This window comes from Capricornis sumatraensis, chromosome 16 (genome assembly GCF_032405125.1).
Source record: "Capricornis sumatraensis isolate serow.1 chromosome 16, serow.2, whole genome shotgun sequence".
Classification (NCBI taxonomy): Eukaryota; Metazoa; Chordata; class Mammalia; order Artiodactyla; family Bovidae; genus Capricornis; species Capricornis sumatraensis.
This window is the reverse complement of record NC_091084.1, coordinates 57,708,181-57,727,801: the sequence shown is the minus strand read 5'-3', so window position 1 is coordinate 57,727,801 and position 19,621 is coordinate 57,708,181. Positions and strand designations below refer to the sequence as shown.

General features: G+C 39.1%; 1 protein-coding gene across 1 annotated transcript in view; it reads right to left on the bottom strand.

The window, feature by feature from the left end:
* Window positions 1-19,621, bottom strand: part of ANO3 (anoctamin 3) — a 444,144-nt gene that overhangs the window by 197,043 nt on the left and 227,480 nt on the right.

Genomic DNA, 19,621 nt, shown 5'->3' with positions numbered 1-19,621 from the left:
ACTGTTGCTCTCCAGTAGCTGACTGGTAGAAAGACATACACTTAAAAAATAGACAATTGGATTTTATCAAAATTAAAAATCTGTACTTTAAAGAATACCATCAAGAAAGAGAGACAACCTTCAGAATATGAGATGTTTGCAATTTATGTATCGAATAAGGGACTTGTATATATGTATATACAACTCTTACAACTGAATAATAGACAAACAACCCTGTTTGAAAATGGGCAAAAAATCTGAACAGACATTTCTTTGAAAAAATATACAAGAGGTTCAAAGGAAAAAATAACATGAAAAGGTGTTCAACATGATTAGTGCTCAGGGAAATGCAGATCTAAACCACAATGAGACCACTTCATGTTCACTAGGATGTAGTGTGCTGCAGTCCATGGGGTTGCTGAGAGTTGGACACGACTCAGTGACTTCACTTTGACTTTTCACTTTCATGCATGGAGAAGGAAATGGCAACCCACTCCAGCGTTCTTGCCTGGAGAATCCCAGGGACGGCAGAGCCTGGTAGGCTGCCGTCTATGGGGTCACACAGAGTCGGACACAACTGAAGCGACTTAGCAGCAGCAGCATATAATAAAAAAGAGTGTTGATGAGAATGTTGAGAAACTGAATCTTTATCTACTGCTGATGAGAATGAAAAATGGTGAAGCTGTTGTGGAAAACGGTCTGGCAGGTCTTCAAAATTTTTAACAGAGTCACCACATGATCTTGCATTCTACTTCTAGGTATAATACTCAAGAGAAATGAAAACATAATTTCACCAAAAAATTGTGCATGAATGCTCCTAGAAGCATTGTTCATAATAGCCAAAAAGTCAAAACAATACAAATGTCCACAATCTCATGAATGGATAAATAAAATATGGTTTAATCAATAGAATTGAATTTTGTTCAGCTGAATTACTGAATTACAGTAAAACCTGACTGCTAATAGGTATGGAATTTCTTTTTATTTTTAAGTATAAATTTATTTATTTTAATTGGAGGTTAATTACTTTACAATATTGTATTGGTTTTGCCATACATCAACATGAATCCACCAGGGGTGTACATGTTTTTTGAGGTGACAGGAATGATCTAAAATTGACTGTGGTGATGGGTACATATCTTTGAGAATATGCTAAAAACCACTGAGTTTTCACCCACTACTTAAAGTAGGTGAATTTTATGGTCAAGGTGAATTAGAACTCGATAAATCCATTATAATAAAATACAAACAAAGAAAAATCAAGATTCTCCAAGCTTAAGAAAATCACTTAGTATGTTAAGCAGAGAGTCTGATGTAATAGAAAGATAACTAATATTGGCTCCATAAAAGCCAAGTTTAAATTCTGATTATGCCATTTATTAGCTGAGTGGCAGTGACTCAGTTTCTTAATATGAAAATTTGGGGAAATAAAATCTTTTCATTCCAAGGATTAAACAGAATAATCTAAAGTGAAGAGGTAACAAAAGAGTCTCTTGATGAAGGTAAAAGAGGGGAGTGAAAAAGCTGGCTTAAAACTCAACATTAAAAACTAAGATCATGGCATCCGGTCCCACCACTTCATGGCAAATAGTTGGGGAAACAATGGAAACAGTGACAGACTTTGTTTTCTTAGGCTCCAAAATCAATGCAGATGGTAACTGAAGCTATAAATTGAAGATGCTTGCTTCTTGGAAGAAAATCTATGACAAACCTAGACAGTATATTAAAAAGCAGAGACATCACTTTGCCAACAAAGGTCCATCTAGTCAAAGCTATGGTTTTTCCAGTAGTCATATATGGATGTGAGAGTTGGACCATAAAGAGGGCAGAGTGCTGAAGAACTGATGCTTTCAAACCGTGGTTCTGGAGAAGACTCTTGAGATTCCCTTGGACTGCAAGGAGATCAAACCAGTCAATCCTAAAGGAAATCAGTCCTGAATATTCATTGGAAGGACTGATGCTGAAGCTGAAACTCCATTCTTTGGCTACCTGATGTGAAGTGCTAAATCACTGGAAAAGACCCTAATACAGGTAAAGATCAAGAGCAGGAGGAGAAGGGGGCAACAGAAGTTGAGATGGTTGGACAGCATCATTGACCTAGTGGACATGAGTTTGAACAAACTCTTGGAGATAGCGAAGGACAGGGAAGCCTGGCATGCTACAGTCCATGGGGTTGCAAAGAATTGTACATAACTGAGTAACTGAAGGACAATAAAAAAATGTGACTTGTATACATAAATATTGAAGAATTATATATTTCCTTCCTTTGGTTTTTCTTAAATTCACGACTCAAATCTTTAGAATCAACAAAAAAACTTATGTAATTTGGAACAAATAAAAAAACCTTATCTTCCCTTTTAAAGCCTAAATGGGGAAGAAACAATGTAATTACCTTAAGTATGCCAATGGACAATTTAAAATTTAATCTAAATATCTTTTTTCCAATCACCAATAATATGATTTATGATAAAAACTTTTGTTGAGTCAAGTGGGAATCCAGTAAGTCTTCTAAATTTTGCTTGTAAACCAGCACCAAAACAAAAGGGACTGATCAATATAGGAGGCTACTAAGATTGCAACATAAACTTTAGAGCCATCTCTGGGAGTATAATTTTAATAACCAAGTTATTCCATCTCAACCATTTTTCTTTATTATAATACTATTTTATTTCATTATGTTGTTACATTGTATTATAATTGCTTAAGCATCTGGAAATGGATGGTGAAACTTTTGAACAATTTTCAGTATTTGTAAATGATCATATTAGTGTTTCAACTGTGTAACCTTCCCATTCATTACTAATGTCAGCATGTTTTAGGGCTGCCAGAGTAGCTGAGGCTGAAGATTAAAACAACAGTTACTAGGTTCAAGATGGCGGCATAGGAAGATGCTGGACCCACCTCTCTGGGGTAGTTACATATACATCAGTTTCTTCTGAGAAAGAGCTGTAAACCAGATGAACTGCTCCTCCATAACAAAAGATAAAAGGACCACATCAAGAAAGGTAGGAGAGACTGTATTTGACAGTCCTTCCAAAACCTCACTCTCAGCGTAGTGACACACAACAGGGAGGCATCTTCTCAGTTCGGTATTTTTCTCAGAGGAGCAAGAGATTTTTGCCTTACACGAGGCACCCCAGCCCTTGGGATCTGCACCAGAAGACAAGGCCCCAAAACACCTGGCAAGGAAATAAATGGGAAGACATTCAAAGGATCCAAAGGGAACTGAGATTCACCTTTTAAAGGGCTTGCATGTGGTCTCATTCATGTCAGCAGCAGTTTAAAAAGTGCCTAGCCTATATGTGAAGGAGATTCACCTGCTAATTTTAAAGCATCTGCAGAAAGGGCAGGAGACAGTTGAAACTCTCTCCAGAGGCAGAGGTGTTAGTGGGCACGGTTTTTGCACTCTCTACCCACCTTGATAGCACAAGTGAAAGTGCAAGTGTGAGTCACTCAGTTGTGTCTGACTCTGCGACCCCATGGACTGTCTATGGAATTCTCCAGGCAAGAATACCGCAGTGGGTTGCCATTCCCTTCTCCAGCGGATTTTCCCAACCCAGAGATCGAACTCATGTCTCCTGTGTCTCTGGCATTGCAGCCAGATTCCTTACCATCTGAGATACCAGAGAAGCTAGCACAAGCAGGCAAGCTAAACCCTCTTGCTGCCTTGCTAGGACAGGTGGGGAAAGCAGTCTCTGCACTGCCTCACTGCCTTGCTGAAACTAAAAAGCTCATGCAGTGTGACACTCCCTCACCTGCTGTCTGGGTCCAGGAAACAAGAGCATTCTCCCCTTGTGGCTCAGTGATAGTCTTTAGCGTTATGCATTTTTGCTTTGTGATTATCAAGAGGCTCAAATATAACATCCCATGATAGCAACTTAAATGTGAACATGTTCCAAAGCTCTTCAAGGAACTCTCTCATTGCATCACAGAGACCTGCAGGCGAGCACAGGCAAGGCATTTTCCTGCAAGACTGCCCAGCTTGCAGCTGACTCAGGAAAGCCAATAGGAACACTGGCGGTATTTATTGATCAGGTAACCCCAGCAGCCAAAGAGGCTGGTTTCTGGTCTCCACCAGACTGTGACAATCAGAGACAGTTCTTGGCAGGCTACTACCCTCAGAGCAATGCACAGACCACAGACTGAAACACATCCCCACCTTTCTGTGAAAAGCCTCTTTATTTATGTTAGAGCTTCAGCCTGAGGGATAGGCTTAAGTTTTCCCACACATCTAGAGTCTATGGAGGTATTTCCAGTGTAGTAGAGAGAGAGCATCCTATCCAACCCCTTTGCCTCACTTCAACTTGATAATAGCTTACACACTGATCTGGAGCTCTGATTTTTGTTAACAGTCTCCCAAGGCCACCCTCAGATTTCCTGTCTGAAGACTGTAGGGTTTGGAATTGCAGCCCCACAGAAACTGTATGTATTTGATACTTTAACAGAGGCTGTCTGAGGCCATGGTCTCCAATCAACCTGAAACTAGGTGCTAAATGAGATTTCTTCCCTTGGAGACAACAGGTAAGTAAGAATCTCACTGCCAAAGGTAAATACAGAGAAAAGATAGTGAATTAATTACTTATAAATCTAGTAAGGAAGTTAATGGCAACCCACTCCAGTACTGTTGCCTGGAGAATCCCATGGACAGAGGAGCTTGGTGGGCTACAGTCCACCGGGTCGCAAAGAGTCAGACATGACTGAGCGACTTCACTTCACTTCACTTCAAAGAAGTTAAAAGACAAAAGTAGTAAAATCAACTAAAACTACAAAAATCAGTTTAGAAATACATAAAATGAAAAGATACAAAATTTGACATAAAAAACACAAAATGGAGTAAAAATGTAGAGGTTTGGTGCTGGTAAAGATCCAGACCCAGTCTTTTCCACATTTTTTTATTTTGTATTGGGGTATAGCTGGTTAACTTCCCAGGTGGCTCAGATGGTAAAGAATCTACCTGCAATGCAGGAGACCCTGGTTCTATCCCTGGGTCGGGAAGTTCCCCGAGAGAAGGGCATGGCAATCCACTCCAGTATACTTGTTTGGAAAATTCCATGGACAGATGAGTCTGGCAGGCTACACAGTCCATAGGATTGCAAAGAGTCAGACACGACTGAGTTACTAAAACACACACACATAGCCATTTTACAATGCTGTGATAGTTTCAGGGGAACAGTGTAGGGACATACACACACACGCAGAAGACCCAGATTTACTGATTCTTTGCTGTTCTTTTGTTGTCTGCTTCTCCCTAACAGTATCAATGTTCTAAAGTCCTGACACTAACCAGTCACAGCACAGGTACTGCTGGAGCTATACTGAGTCAACCCCCCAACTGAGGAAATTCTGCAGATAAACTACTTTCCATCGTGTCAATGTGTTGGCGTTTATTCTACCCACATCTATCTTTCCATATATTCACCCAATCAATCATCATTTGTCTACTATCTGTCACTGAAAACAGGGTACATGCTAGGCAAAACGAATAGGACAGATATAAACAGCAATTGTTATCATCTAGCAAAATGAGTGGAGAAGGCAATGGCACCCCATTCCAGTACTCTTGCCTGGAGAATCTCACGGATGGAGGAGCCTGGTAGGCTGCAGTCCATGGGGTCGCTAAGAGTCGGGCATGACTGAGCAACTTCACTTTCACTTTTCACTTTCATGCATGGAGAAGGAAATGGCAACCCACTCCAGTGTTCTTGCCTGGAGAATCCCAGGGACTGGGGAGCCTGGTGGGCTGCCATCTATGGGGTCTCACAGAGTCGGACATGACTGAAGCGACTTAGCAACAGCAGCAGCAAAATAAGTATGCATAGAAAGTAGAAAGAAAGTGAAGTCGCTCAGTCTTGTCCGACTCTTCGACCCCATGGACTGTAGCCTGCCAAGCTCCTCCATTCCTGGGATTTTCCAGGCAAGAATACTGGAGCAGGTTGCCATTTCCTTTTCCAGGGGAACTTCTTGACCCAGGGATCAAACCAAGGTCTCCTGCATTGTAGGCAGACTCTATTTGAGCCTCTATTTGAGCCACCAGGGAATCCAAAACTGAAAGTCGCTTAATTATGTCCAGTTCTTTGTAACCCCGTGGACTAGCCTGCCAGGCTCCTCTGTCCATGGACTTCTCCAAGCCAAAATACTGGAGTAGGTAGCTGTTCCTTCTCTAGGGGGATCTTCCCAGTGCAGGGACTGAACCCAGGTCTTCCACATTGCAGGCAGATTTTTTACCTTCTGAGCCACCAGGGAAGCCCAAGAGTACATAAAGCCATATTCAAAGTGCTATAATAATAGAAAGAAGGCCTCGTCTCAACTTCTGAATGTTAGGGAGGACTTCACAGAAGAGTAATGTTAGAAAGTCATAGTCTTCCTACTTAAGGAGAATGGTGACTATCCGTTCTTTAAATGCTCTCCCAGAAGGTTTGTCAATCCAAATGAAAAAGAGGAATATAATCAGATTAGGTCATCAGTGAGAAAAATAACACAGTAATGATTTCTAACAGGTGAGGAAAATCACACTGAGGGATCACATCATGGTGAGAAAAGTAATGGGCAAATCCTACAGCAAACTCTCCAAAGATATGCATGTCAATAGCCTCTGTGTCGTTTATCCATTTTCCAGATTCTAAATATATTATTGGAGCCCCTGCTGCTGCTGCTGCTGCTGCTGCTAAGTCACTTCAGTCGTGTCCGACTCTGTTGGAGCCCCTACTATGTGCAAAATAACAAAGCCTCTGTGTTCTGGAAACAGCAAGAGAGAGAAAAAACCCCACAGAATTTCAGGTAATACTTTCTATGTATTCAAAAAAAATAAATAGATCAAGATTCGAGCACATAAAGTGAAGTTTGTGTGAATCTGGTTTCTCTCAATGGAAGACCCTGGGATCAGAACAACAGGCAACAGAAGCTTGAATTGGCTACAGCATTGATTTCCCAGGTGGCTCAGTGGTAAAGAATCTGCCTGTTACCATGCAAGAGATACAGGAGACATGGGTTCAATCCCTGGGTCCAGAAGATCCCCTGGAAAAAGAAGTGGCAACTCACTCCAGTATTCTTGCTTGGGAAATCCCATGGACAGAGGAGCCTGGTGGCTACCCTATGGGGTCACAAAAGAGCCAGACATGACTGAGCAACTGAAAAACAACAAGGGGGAAGAGGCAATAGGAAATGGCCTAAAGAGGCCATGCCCAGATATCTCATATGGCCTCTGAAGGTCAGGTAGGAGGTTTACATTTTAAATGTAATGGGAAAGCTGGAGGAATATGAGGAGAAAAACGATGAGATTTAATTTCTTTTATTAAAGCTTCCTATAATTGCTGTGTAGAAAACAGATTATAAGGAAGCAAGAGGTGGAGCAGAGAGACCAATTAGGAGGTTATTACACTATCTCCCAAGAAATGGTGACAGAGTGGATTAGGTTGTAGCAACAAACAGAGTACTTGTAGCAGCAAATGGTGAACAGTGTTACATTCTGAATATAACTCGAAAAGTGAGACAAGATGACTTATGTAATGTGCTTAATAAAAAGCTGAAAAGATTTACAGTGACTGTGAGGCTTTCAAAACTAAAGAACAATTTCTTTCCCTGTAATTCCATTTTTTTTTTGTAATTGTAAGTAAATTGGTATCAGTGGAAAAGTTATTTTTATACCATTTTAACATGAAACTGTTGGAAAAAATGATGAAAATTAGTGGAGATTAATACTACAGAAAGACAGCAAAATCATTACATACATACATCATTACATTTGAACGTAACTGTTCTGAGAAATAAGATCAACAAACAAGCCATTAAGCTGAACTATGAAACTTGTAGAAAGTGAATGTCTTGATTATCTAACAAACCACTTCCTGAGGGAGTCGTTTCATAACACTGGCAAAATGTTGATTGCACAAGATTAGGTAGATGAATATTTTGGTGGTTGGACCCAAAGTATATTGGTCTTAATTAGCCCTGCTTATTTCACTTCAAAGTTACCTGATTTTACTGCAGCGTGAGCAAGGGCAGAATTAGGCATTAGTTACTTATTAATTGGATTGCTCTGTCTTTGCCATTTTCTAGTACACTAACAAGAAAAGAAGGGTGAGCAATAGTAGTAGGACTTTCAGGATTGATGAACAAGATTGCTGACACACCATGATTTCAAGTTCACTGTTACATGGATCAGTACTTCCCAGAACAATTTGTGTGTGTCTGTGTCTATGTATCTATGTGGCTGAGGGAGAATGGTTTATGCAATGGAATGGTGCCCTGGCTGCTTTATGAAAAGTAGAATTAAAAGTCCAGAGACAACAATTAGAAAAATAAATGAAGAAAACCAAGCAACAAAATCCTAACCTCCCAACCTGATTAGTTTTCTTTAATCCATCATCTCCCAAATATATTTTACCATGCAATGTTACTCCTCCATCTTTTGCTGCTCCCAGCCTGATACTTATTAATATCTTGCAGAGCTGGTGTCCCCTGGGTTTCACTAACCACTTTTCATCTTAAATGCCTCTGTTACCATTGCACTGATTAAGAGAGAAGGTGAGAGATGAAGGTTTCCTGGGTTGAAACCTCTGTTCTCCATTTGCTAGTTAGATGATTTTTGTAAGTTAACTTGCCTCTTGGTGAGTCAGTTTCCTCATCTGTAAAAATAAGATGATAATAACACCAACCCAAAGGACTGTTAAGAAAATTAAATAAGATAGCATAGGCAGGGAGGTGTGCATGTGAGTTCAGTAAATTACTGTTATTCCAGTATGCCATCAGGGTCACATTTTGGTGATAACAGAAAGAGATGGTTAGTGAAGATATTTAAAAGCCCAGAAAAATTCAGTGTGAAAGGTAAGTTGAGTGAATGACTAAATAAAAACACTCATTGAATTTCCATGATGATGTCTCAGAGACTGTGATGGAGCTATGCTTCTTCATTTAATTCAACAATATTGTAAAGCAGGGATCTTTAATCCCAATTTACATATTAGATCATTGAGGCTCAGAGAGGTTAATAATATGCCACAGTTGCACAACTAGTAGATACAAGAATAAATGTCTGATCAATGTCTGGCTGGGAAAATAGTATTTCACTGATAATCTACTACGAACTCTGTCAGGCAACAGCGAAAATCTGCAGCTATGAATCAATAGAATCATGAATATTCCATTTGGCCTTGGGGTACAGAAGGAAGCGGGCAAAGGCTAATTGAGTTTTGCCAAGAGAACACACTGGTCATAGCAAACACTATCTTCCAACAAAACAAGAGAAGACATGACACATTGACATCACCAGATGGTCAACACTGAAATCAGATTGATTATATTATTTGCAGCCAAAGATGGAGAAACTCTATACAGTCAGCAAAAACAAGAAGGGGAGCTGACTGTGGCTCAGATCATGAACTCCTTATTGCCAAATTTAGACTGAAATTGAAGAAAGTAGGGAAAACTACTAGACCATTCAGTTATGACCTAAATCAAATCCCTTATGATTATACAGTAGAAGTGAGAAATAGATTCAAGGGACTAAATCTGATAGAGTGCCTGAAAAACTATGGACGGAGATTCGTGACATTGTACAAGAGGCAGGGATCAAGACCATCCCCACGAAAAAGAAATGCAAAAAGGCAAAATACTTGTCTGAGGAAGCCTTACAAATAGCTGTGAAAAGAAGAGAAGCAAAGACAAAGGAGAAAAAGAAAGATATACTCATTTGAATGCAGAGTTCCAAGAATAGCAAGGAGAGATAAGAAAGCCTTCCTCAGTGATCAGTGCAAAGAAATAGAGGAAGACAATGGAATGGGAAAGACTAGAGATCTCTTCAAGAAAATTAGAGATACCAAGGGAAACATTTCATGCAAAGATGGGCGCAATAAAGGACAGAAATGCTATGAACCTAACTGAAGCAGAAGATATTAAGAAGAGGTGGCAAGAATACACAGAAGAACTATACAAAAAAGATCTTCATGATCCAGATAACCACAAAGGTGTGATCACTAACCTAGAGCGAGACATCCTGGAATGTGAACTCAATTAGGAAGCATCACTATAAACAAAGCTAGGAGAGATGATGGAATTCTAGTTGAGCTATTTCAAATCCTAAAAGATGATGCTGTGAAAGTGCTGCACACAATCTGCCAGCAAATTTGGAAAACTCAACAGTGGCCACAGGACTGGAAAAGATCAGTTTTCATTCCAATTCCAAAGAAAGGCAATGCCAAAGAATGCTCAAACTGCCACACAATTGCACTCATCTCACACACTAGTAAAGTAAAGCTCAAAATTCTCCAAGCCAAGCTTCAACAGTACATGAACCATGAACTTCCAGATATTCAAGCTGGATTTAGAAAAAGCCAAGGCACTAGAGATCAAATTGCCAACATCCCCTGGATTATTGAAAAAGCAAGAGAATTCTAGAAAAACATCTACTTCTGCTTTATTGACTATGCCAAAGACTTTGACTGTGTGGATCACAACTAACTGTGGAAAATTCTTCAAGAGATGCGAATACCAGACCACCTGACCTGCCTCTTGAGAAATCTGTATGCAGGTCAGGAAGCAACTGTTAAAATTGGACATGGTTCCAAATAGGAAAAGGAATATGTCAAGGTTGTATATTGTCACCTTGCTTATTTAACTTATATGCAGAATACATCATGTGAAATGCTGGGCTGGAAGAAGCACAAGCTGGAATCAAGATTGCTGGGAGAAATATCCATAACCTTAGATATACAGATGACACCACCCTTATGGCAGAAAGCAAAGAGCTAAAGAGCTTTTTGATGAAAGTGAAAGTCAGTTCAGTTCAGTTCAGTTGCTCAGTCATGTCGGACTCTGCGACCCCATGAACTGCAGCACACCAGGCCTCCCTGTCCATCACCAACTCCCATAGTCCACCTAGACCCATGTCCATCGAGTTGGTGATGCCATCCAACCATCCCATCCTCTGTTGTCCCCTGCTCCTCTTGCCCTCAATCTTTCCCAGCATCAGGGTCTTTTCAAATAAGTCAGCTCTTCTCATCAAGTGGCCAAAGCATTGGAGTTTCAGCTTCAAAATCAGTCCTTCCAGTGAATACCCAGCACCAATCTCTTTTAGGATGGACTGGTTGGATCTCCGTGCAATCCAAGGGACTCTCAAGAGTCTTCTCCAACACCACAGTTCAAAAGCATCAATTCTTCAGCACTCAGCTTTCTTTATAGTCCAACTCTCACATCTATACATGACCACTGGAAAAACCATAGCCTTGACTAGACGGACCTTTGTTGGCAAAATAATGTCTCTGCTTTTTAATATGCTGTCTAGATTGGTCATAACTTTCCTTCCAAGGAGTAAGTATCTTTTAATTTCATGGCTGCAATAACAATCTGCAGTGATTTTGGAGCCCAGAAAAACAAAGTCAGCCACTGAAAGTGAAAGAGGAGAGAGTAAAAATTGACTTAGAACAACACTCATAAAACTGAGATCATGGCATCTGGTCCCATCACTTCATGGAAAGTAGATGGGGAAACAATGGAAACAGTGACAGACTTTTTGTGTGGGGACTCCAAAATCACTGCAGATGGTGACTGCAGCCATGAAATTAAGATGCTTGCTCCTTGGAAGAAAAGTTATGACCAACCTAAACAGCATATTAAAAAGCAGAGACATCACTTTCCCAACAAACTTCTGTCTAGTCAAAGCTTTGGTTTTCCCAGTAGTCATATATGGATATGAGAGTTGGACTGTATAGAAAGCTGAGTGCCGAAGAATTGATGCTTTTGAACTGTGGTTTTGGAGAAGACTCTTGAGAGTCCCTTGGACTGCAAGGAGATCAAACCAGTCCAATCTAAAGAAATTAGTCCTGAATATTCATTGGAAGGACTGATGTTGAAGCTGAAACTCCAATACTTTGGCCACCTGATGGGAAGAACTGACTCATTGGAAAATACCCTGATGCTGGGAAAGATTGAAGGCAGAAGGAGAAGGGGACGACAGAGGATGAGATGGTTGGATGGCATCACCGACTCAGTGGACATGAGTTTGAGTAAACTCCTGGAGTTAGTGATAGACAAAGGAGGCCTGGCTTGCCGCAGTCCGTGGGGCCACAAGGAATTAGACACAACTGAGTTACTGAACTGAACTGAACTGAATAGCTTATTTTGAACAGGGAGAAATATGTCTTCAGTGAAACACTGACCACATCCACATAACTGCCATAGCCTCAACATTTTTGTGGGGCAGTTCAAAGTAGTTTACTCTAAAAAAATGAAAAGCCATTAATTAGAAACATCAATCGGGTTCCAAAAATTGTACTAGAGCCTATTAGTACTTGGAAACTCTGATGCATTAACCAACTCAATGTTAGAAGCTAGTAATCTGCACTCTAAATGCAAAATTAGAAAATGTAACTTCACTGAATTTAAAAGACAGCATGTATTTTTATTTTTTATTTTATTTTTCCCTGAGGAACAGGGATTCCCTCATTTTCAATGTATATTGGTACACATTGCAGCTTGAAGCTGGGAAAGAGGGTTGAGAGAGATCAACAAAAACAAATTCACTTGAGCTACCAAGTAGAGGTGGTCACTTTGGAATGAAGAAAGAAATGAGTTTCTCCTGCATACTCTTTCTGGGAACCACCAGGGATGTTGGCAGCTCCCAAGCTAACAATCAAGTCACACCACTTACTTCTTTTTTTTTTGGCAAAGTAATGTCTCTGCTTTTTATTTATTTTTTTTAATTTTTATTTTTACTTTATTTTACTTTACAATACTGTATTGGTTTTGCCATACCTTGACATGAATCCACCACGGGTGTACATGCGATCCCAAACATGAACCCCCCTCCCACCTCCCTCCCCATAAAATCTCTCTGGGTCATCACTGTGCACCAGCCCCAAGCATCCTGTATCCTGCATTGGACATAGACTGGCGATTCGATTCCCACATGATAGTATACATGTTACAATGCCATTCCCCCAAATCATCCCACCCTCTCCCTCTTCCTCTGAGTCCAAAAGTCCGTTATACACAGCTGTGTCTCTTTTGCTGTCTCGCATACAGGGTCGTCATTGCCATCTTTCTAAATTCCATATATATGTGCCAGTATACTGTACTGGTGTTTTTCTTTCTGGCTTACTTCACTCTGTATAATCGGCTCCAGTTTCATCCATCTCATCAGAACTGATTCAAATGAATTCTTTTTAATGGCTGAGTAATACTCCATTGTGTATATGTACCACAGCTTTCTTATCCATTCATCTGCTGATGGACATCTAGGTTGTTTCCATGTCCTGGCTATTATAAACAGTGCTGCAATGAACATTGGGGTACATGTGTCTCTTTCAATTCTGGTTTCCTCGGTGTCTATGCCCAGCAGTGGGATTGCTGGGTCATAAGGTAGTTCTATTTGCAATTTTTTAAGGAATCTCCACACTGTTCTCCATAGTGGCTGTACTAGTTTGCATTCCCACCAACAGTGTAGGAGGGTTCTCTTTTCTCCACACCCTCTCCAGCATTTATTGCTTGCAGATCCCTCTCCTCTTCGCTGTATAACTCCATAAATACCTCTGAGCGGTCCAGACTATGGAGCGCACATAAGGAAGTGACTACTGGCTAGCTTGCTCTCTCCTCTTTTGATCTCACCACATCTCATTCCAGTCACCTCTAACTACCCCCTCCCTCTTCGCTTCTCCTTGTAAAAATACATGTATTTTTAAATACTCATGATTCATGAAGTTGCAGTTTTTCCACATTTGACATTGTTTTACTTGACCTCTTTGCAAACATGATAAAGGCATACCAGCTACAGATATTCATCCAACTTTGAAAGAGCATTTCACAGCCAGGTTTTATATCTAGCTAGGCCCCTGGTGCCTGGTGATACTACGGTCAACTGGAGCTTCATTCCTGGCTTCATGATAGAGGCGAACACGTACTTCCTGTGTGCTGTCTTAACCCCTTCAGAAGCTCTGATGTTTCTCTAAACTGAAAGAATGATAGGCTGATGCTGGGAGATGCAAAAATAATGGGTATGAGTTACAAATTCCTGGAGAGATATAAACACAAGACAAATGTGTCAAATGACTGAGATACTTGAATGATGAGGTGGGGGGAAAGGAGTCTGGGCATCTAATTACATTATGCATTAGAGGAAATGTTAATATTTGGATTGGCAAACTGTCAAAAATAAGATTCCTGGAACTGAATGGAAAGGTTTGCATGACTGGAGTCATTGTTAGGCTACCAGTAGTAACTTGCTACCAAGTCACTTCAGTCATGTCCGACTCTGTGCGACCCCGTAGACGGCAGCCCACCAGGTTCCCCCATCCCTGGGATTCTCCAGGCAAGAAGACTGGAGTGGGTTGCCATTTCCTTCTCCAATGCATGAAAGTGAAAAGTGAAAGTGAAAGTGAAAGTGAAGTTGCTCAATCGTGTCCGACTCTTTGCGACCCCATGGACTGCAGCCTACCAGGCTCCTCCGTCCATGGGATTTTCCAGGCAAGAGTACTGGAGTGGGGTGCCATTGCCTTCTCCAAGTAGTAACTTGGGAGAATTATTAATGAAGGGTTCTGTGCAAACTGTAACACCTTCATGGATATTTTGAACAAGATTTTTGTTCATTTTTGGTTTCTTATCAGAAAACAACTAACACAAGTAACCTCTTTCAGGATTAATTACTTTTTATGGGAAAGACCTTTGCACCCTGATTGAGCATATCTGTTCTGATGAAATGCTCTTCTCGATGTTGTATGTGAAATGAACCTGCTGGTGGCTGTCTTCCTTTAATTAGGAGGCTTAATAAGCCAACATTGTGTCTAAGCCACAGACACACAAAGAGGTATTACTTAAAAAACACACGACTAATTCACAGTCATTCAGAGTGCTATTATAAATAACACAGCTCATCCTTTAAACAAATTATGAAAAAGTGTCTCAGCGAAGTCTTCAGAGAGAGATCAATATACATGTTTTAGGCTAGACATTCTTAATTCTGGCTGTACTTAATATTTATCTGGGGAACAGTTAAAAGAATGGATCCTGATTTCTATCCTTAGATAAATTAAAACTGACTCTCTGGAAGTGGGTCCCAGGAAGTTTTAAAAGCCCTAGGTGACTTGAGAATGCCTGATGTAGGCAATGCAGCCAGGCCACCAGTGTGTGTACTACTGAAAATTCAGGGCTCAACTTCCACAGATTACAAATAAATTCAGTCTGAGGTTATAAAATACTTGTTGGGGCAGACACAAGTGTTGGGGTATCACTCTTTAGTAAAACTATGACTTCATTTTATTTCTATTCAGTTTATGAAAAGAAAAGGCCCTTGTTTCAAGGAATTGCTCTTACGCAAATCCAACAAGTATGAATCCCTCATTCAAATGAAGCAAACTTGCATTGTAACTGCAAAAGGCAAATGAGTATATTGAGTATAATTGTCTCTGTTATAGAAAAAATAAATAAAAATTATACTGTCTACTAATGGAGGATCAGGATAAAATCTTTCAGTACCACCATTATTCCAAATGTTACAACCAGTTCCAAATATCAGTTTTGAAAACTATGCATAGAATTGTGTGCTATTTTGACTGAAATATGAGCATTTTTCTCAACTTATAAAAAGTTTTGATGTCAATATATTTTTTTACATATTCTTATTATATAACATTTGTATATATCTTGCTTAGAGAAAAAAAGAAAATACAGACAGCAAGAAGATATATAACAATCCCAAATAACCACTTGTGGAGATGATATTCATTATCAGCTAGTATAATGGTATATTTATTTCCAGTTCTTTTGCAATATTTTTTAACTAAAATAAGAGGCACTCTGCATTTATATTTGGAGAAGGAAATGGCAACCCACTCCAGTACGCTTGCCTGGAAAATCCCATGGACGGAGGAGCCTGGTGGGCTACAGTCCATGGGGTCACAAAGAGTCGGACACGACTGAGCGACTTCACTTTCACTTTTTACTTTCATGCATTGGAGGAGGAAATGGCAACCCACTCCAGTGTTCTTGCCTGGAGAATCCCAGGGACAGGGGAGCCTGGTGGGCTGCCATCTATGGGGTCTCACAGAGTTGGACACGACTGAACTGACTGTAAATGCAGTAGCATTTACATTAAACTGTTTTCCCCTCTTGGCAACAAATTTCTAAACGTTCCATAATATAGTGTATTAATGAGTATGTGGTATTTTAGCATGTAGATACTTCAAAATTTATTTACTCTCCCATTACTAAAATATTCAATTTGCTTCCATTTTTATGAATTTTTTTTGTTTTATTGCTTAATTTTTAGAATAAATTTTTAAGTTTTGGGGGCTTTTTTCCTGAAGTATAGTTGATTTAAAATGTTGTATTAATTTCTGCTTTACAGCAAAGGACTCAGTTATACACATACATTCTTTTTATATGTTTTCCCAGTATGGTTTGTCCTGAGGTCTTGAATATGGTTCCCTGTGCTATACAGTGGGACCTTGTGGCTTATCTATCCTGTATGTCATAGTTCACATCTACTAACCACAAACTCCCAGCCCATTCCTACCCATTCCCCTCCCTTTGGTAAACACAGGTCTGTTCCCTAGGTCTGTGAGTCTGTTTCTGTTTCACAGATAGGTTCATCTGCGCCTTATGTTAGATTCCACAGATAAGTGATATCATATGGTATCTCTTCTCTTTCTGACTTGACTTCACTAAATATCATAATTCTAATAGCATCTATGTTATTAGATGTCATCTGCAAATGCACTAATTTTTTCTTTTTATGGCTGAGTTGCATTTCATTGTATCTATGTACCATATCTTCTTTATCTATTCATCTGTCAATGGGCATTTAGGTTGTCTCCATGTCTTGGCTATTATGAATAGTGCTGCTATGAACACAGAGGGGTATGTATCTTTTTGAATTATATTTATATTTAATGGCTATCCACTCCAGTATTCTTGCCTGGAGAATCCAATGCACAGAGGAGCCTGGTGGGTTACAGTCCATGGGATCACAGAGTCAGACATGACTGAGAGGCTAACACTTTCTCTTTATCCTGATACATGCCCAGGAGTGGGACTGCTGGATCAGATGGTAATTCTATTTTTTAGTTTTCTGAGGAACCTCCATACCATTTTCCATAGTGACTGTACCAACTTACATTCCTGCCAACAGTGTAGGAGGCTTCCCTCTTTTCCATACCGTCTCCAATATTTGTAGAGTTTTGCATGATGGCTATTCTGACTGGTGTGAGGTAGTATAATTTGCTTCTGTTTTTAAATTTGATAATGACTATAAAGAAAAGCTGTAAGAAAAAATGTTTTTAATTTCTAATATTATTTTTCTTGGGATAAATTTTTAGATGTAAAATTGGGTACTGAGTCTCTACAGTAAGTAGGCCACAGATTTCCCCCTCTGTTCTATATGATAAAACATCTCATCAAAGAATCATTTATCATTAACTTGTTGATAGTGTGAAGAAGCAGAGTTCAAGGTGGCTGAATGAGCTTTCAGATATGTTTGTTGCCCCTTCCTCTGGAAACTTCAGATAACTATTAAAAAGTAAAAATCTACCAGAATGTTCTAGAAGGCAGAATTCTGATGGATGTGTTAACTAATGGAGCAGCTTAGCCTAGAATATGTTCAGAGGTAAGAAGAGAGAGTGACCCTCCTTAGACAAATCCTGGAGATGTCTGGACTCAAAGATGGAAGATAAACAGAGAGAAAGAATGAAAATTGAGGGTGAAAATATGATGAGAATTGAAACAGGCAATAAAAACCAAAACAATAGAACAGGCAAACAAATCATTTCTCTACAGAAATACACAGCATAAGAGAGTAATGCGGGCATTGGCACTTTAGAGTACAGTCCTCAATCTGACATGGGTGGATCATCTAAGTAACAGTTCCTTCACCACTCACTGTAGCATAGATGCTTTCTGTTTCTAAGACTTGTCCTTGTAACCAGCTTTGAGTCAGTCTTTCCTAAATGTAAACAAAGGATCAAAAATCACTAGAAATTTGAGAAAATTCTACAGCTAGAAATGATCCCTGGGAAAACAGGCTAAAAGTTACAACACAAAGGAAAACTTAAGACAAGAGCCAAGTGTTGTTAGAGATCAGAGATGCTGTATTTATGAAATAGAATAGGATACTCTGAAAAGTTACATTCTGAAAACAAAAAACAGTCTTGGAAACTACGTATACATATAATGTTGCATCCCTGCCCTGCCCCACCACACACACATAAATGAAAAGAGATTTTGAGGAAAAATGCCAGGAATCTTCCTGAACTGAGGCAGAAATCAAAACCATGAGGCTTTTAACTGAATTTCCCAAAAGAGAAAAAGAAGGAAAGCAAAAGTACATAAATTGTAGATAAAGTATCACAGAAGTGGAAAGGAGGCATAAGACAAATTTAAAGGACAAATGATCTCTAGAGTGGGATGAACTAAAACACATACACAAATATATAAATATAATGTTGTATAATTTTATAACAAAAAATAAATATAATCGAAAGGTACACAGAGAAGAAAAATCAACTACAAAGGAATTTATAACAGTAATAACAAATGTTAGATGACATTGAATTAATCACCAAGTTTCACAGTAAATTATTTTTAATGCAGAATTTTATAAACAAAGAAATATCAATTAAATGTAAGAACCAACAGAAGTCATCTCACATCAATATTCACAGGTAGTTGTTTAAGGATACATTCTGAAAAAAAAAGAGAATGAAAACCAAGAAAGAAGAATATGTGGGGAAATTAGAAAATGGAATTAATGCAGTAATTCAATGAAAGTCAATGGACACCACTTAAGAATTTCTTAAGGAAGAATGAGATAAAGGATATAAAAACAAGAAGTATAATGGAAGTATTTAGAAAAAGGAATATTTTTCTTTTCCTGAGAAAAAAATTTAGATTATCTAGGAAAATAAAACTAACAAAAGTCTGTGACATTATATAAGCAACAAAATAAACATAATGTAACATGACTTTGAGTATTTGATAGAGGGTGAGAAAGGAGAGTTTATTTGACCTTGACTCTAAGAGTATTCAAGAGTAGCATAGACGGCATAACTTGGAATTGTAGAAAAAGAAGTGATACTGCATTCACTGAAACATGTATAATATCATATAAGAAACGAATTGCCAGTCTAGGTTTGATGCATGATACAGGATGCTTGGGGCTGGTGCACTGGGATGACCCAGAGGGATGGTATGGGGAGGGAGGTGGGAGGGGGGTTCAGGATTGGGAACACGTGTACACCTGTGGCAGATTCATGTTGATGTATGGCAAAACCAATACAATATTGTAAAGTAATTAGCCTCCAAAAAAAATTTTTAAAATATATACTATTTAAAGTTACAAATTTAATCTGAAGCGATTTAAAATTTTAAATGGCAATGTAACTGAAAAGAATGAAAGGCTATACAAATGGACTAATCAGCCTTCATCTAGCACAAGAGATCAACAGATAATACTGAAATTTGATAAATCTATACATAGTAGTATAAATTTATTCATTCATAGAGAAATGAAGGAAATTTCCAAAAGACTAACAGCAGAATTTTTTCTTTTTTCAGTTACAGGATTGTTGTTCATTTAAAACTTTCTGTGTTTGATTTTCAAACTGTATATGACATACTTTACAATACTTTAACCTTATAGTCTCATCCATCAAATATTAAA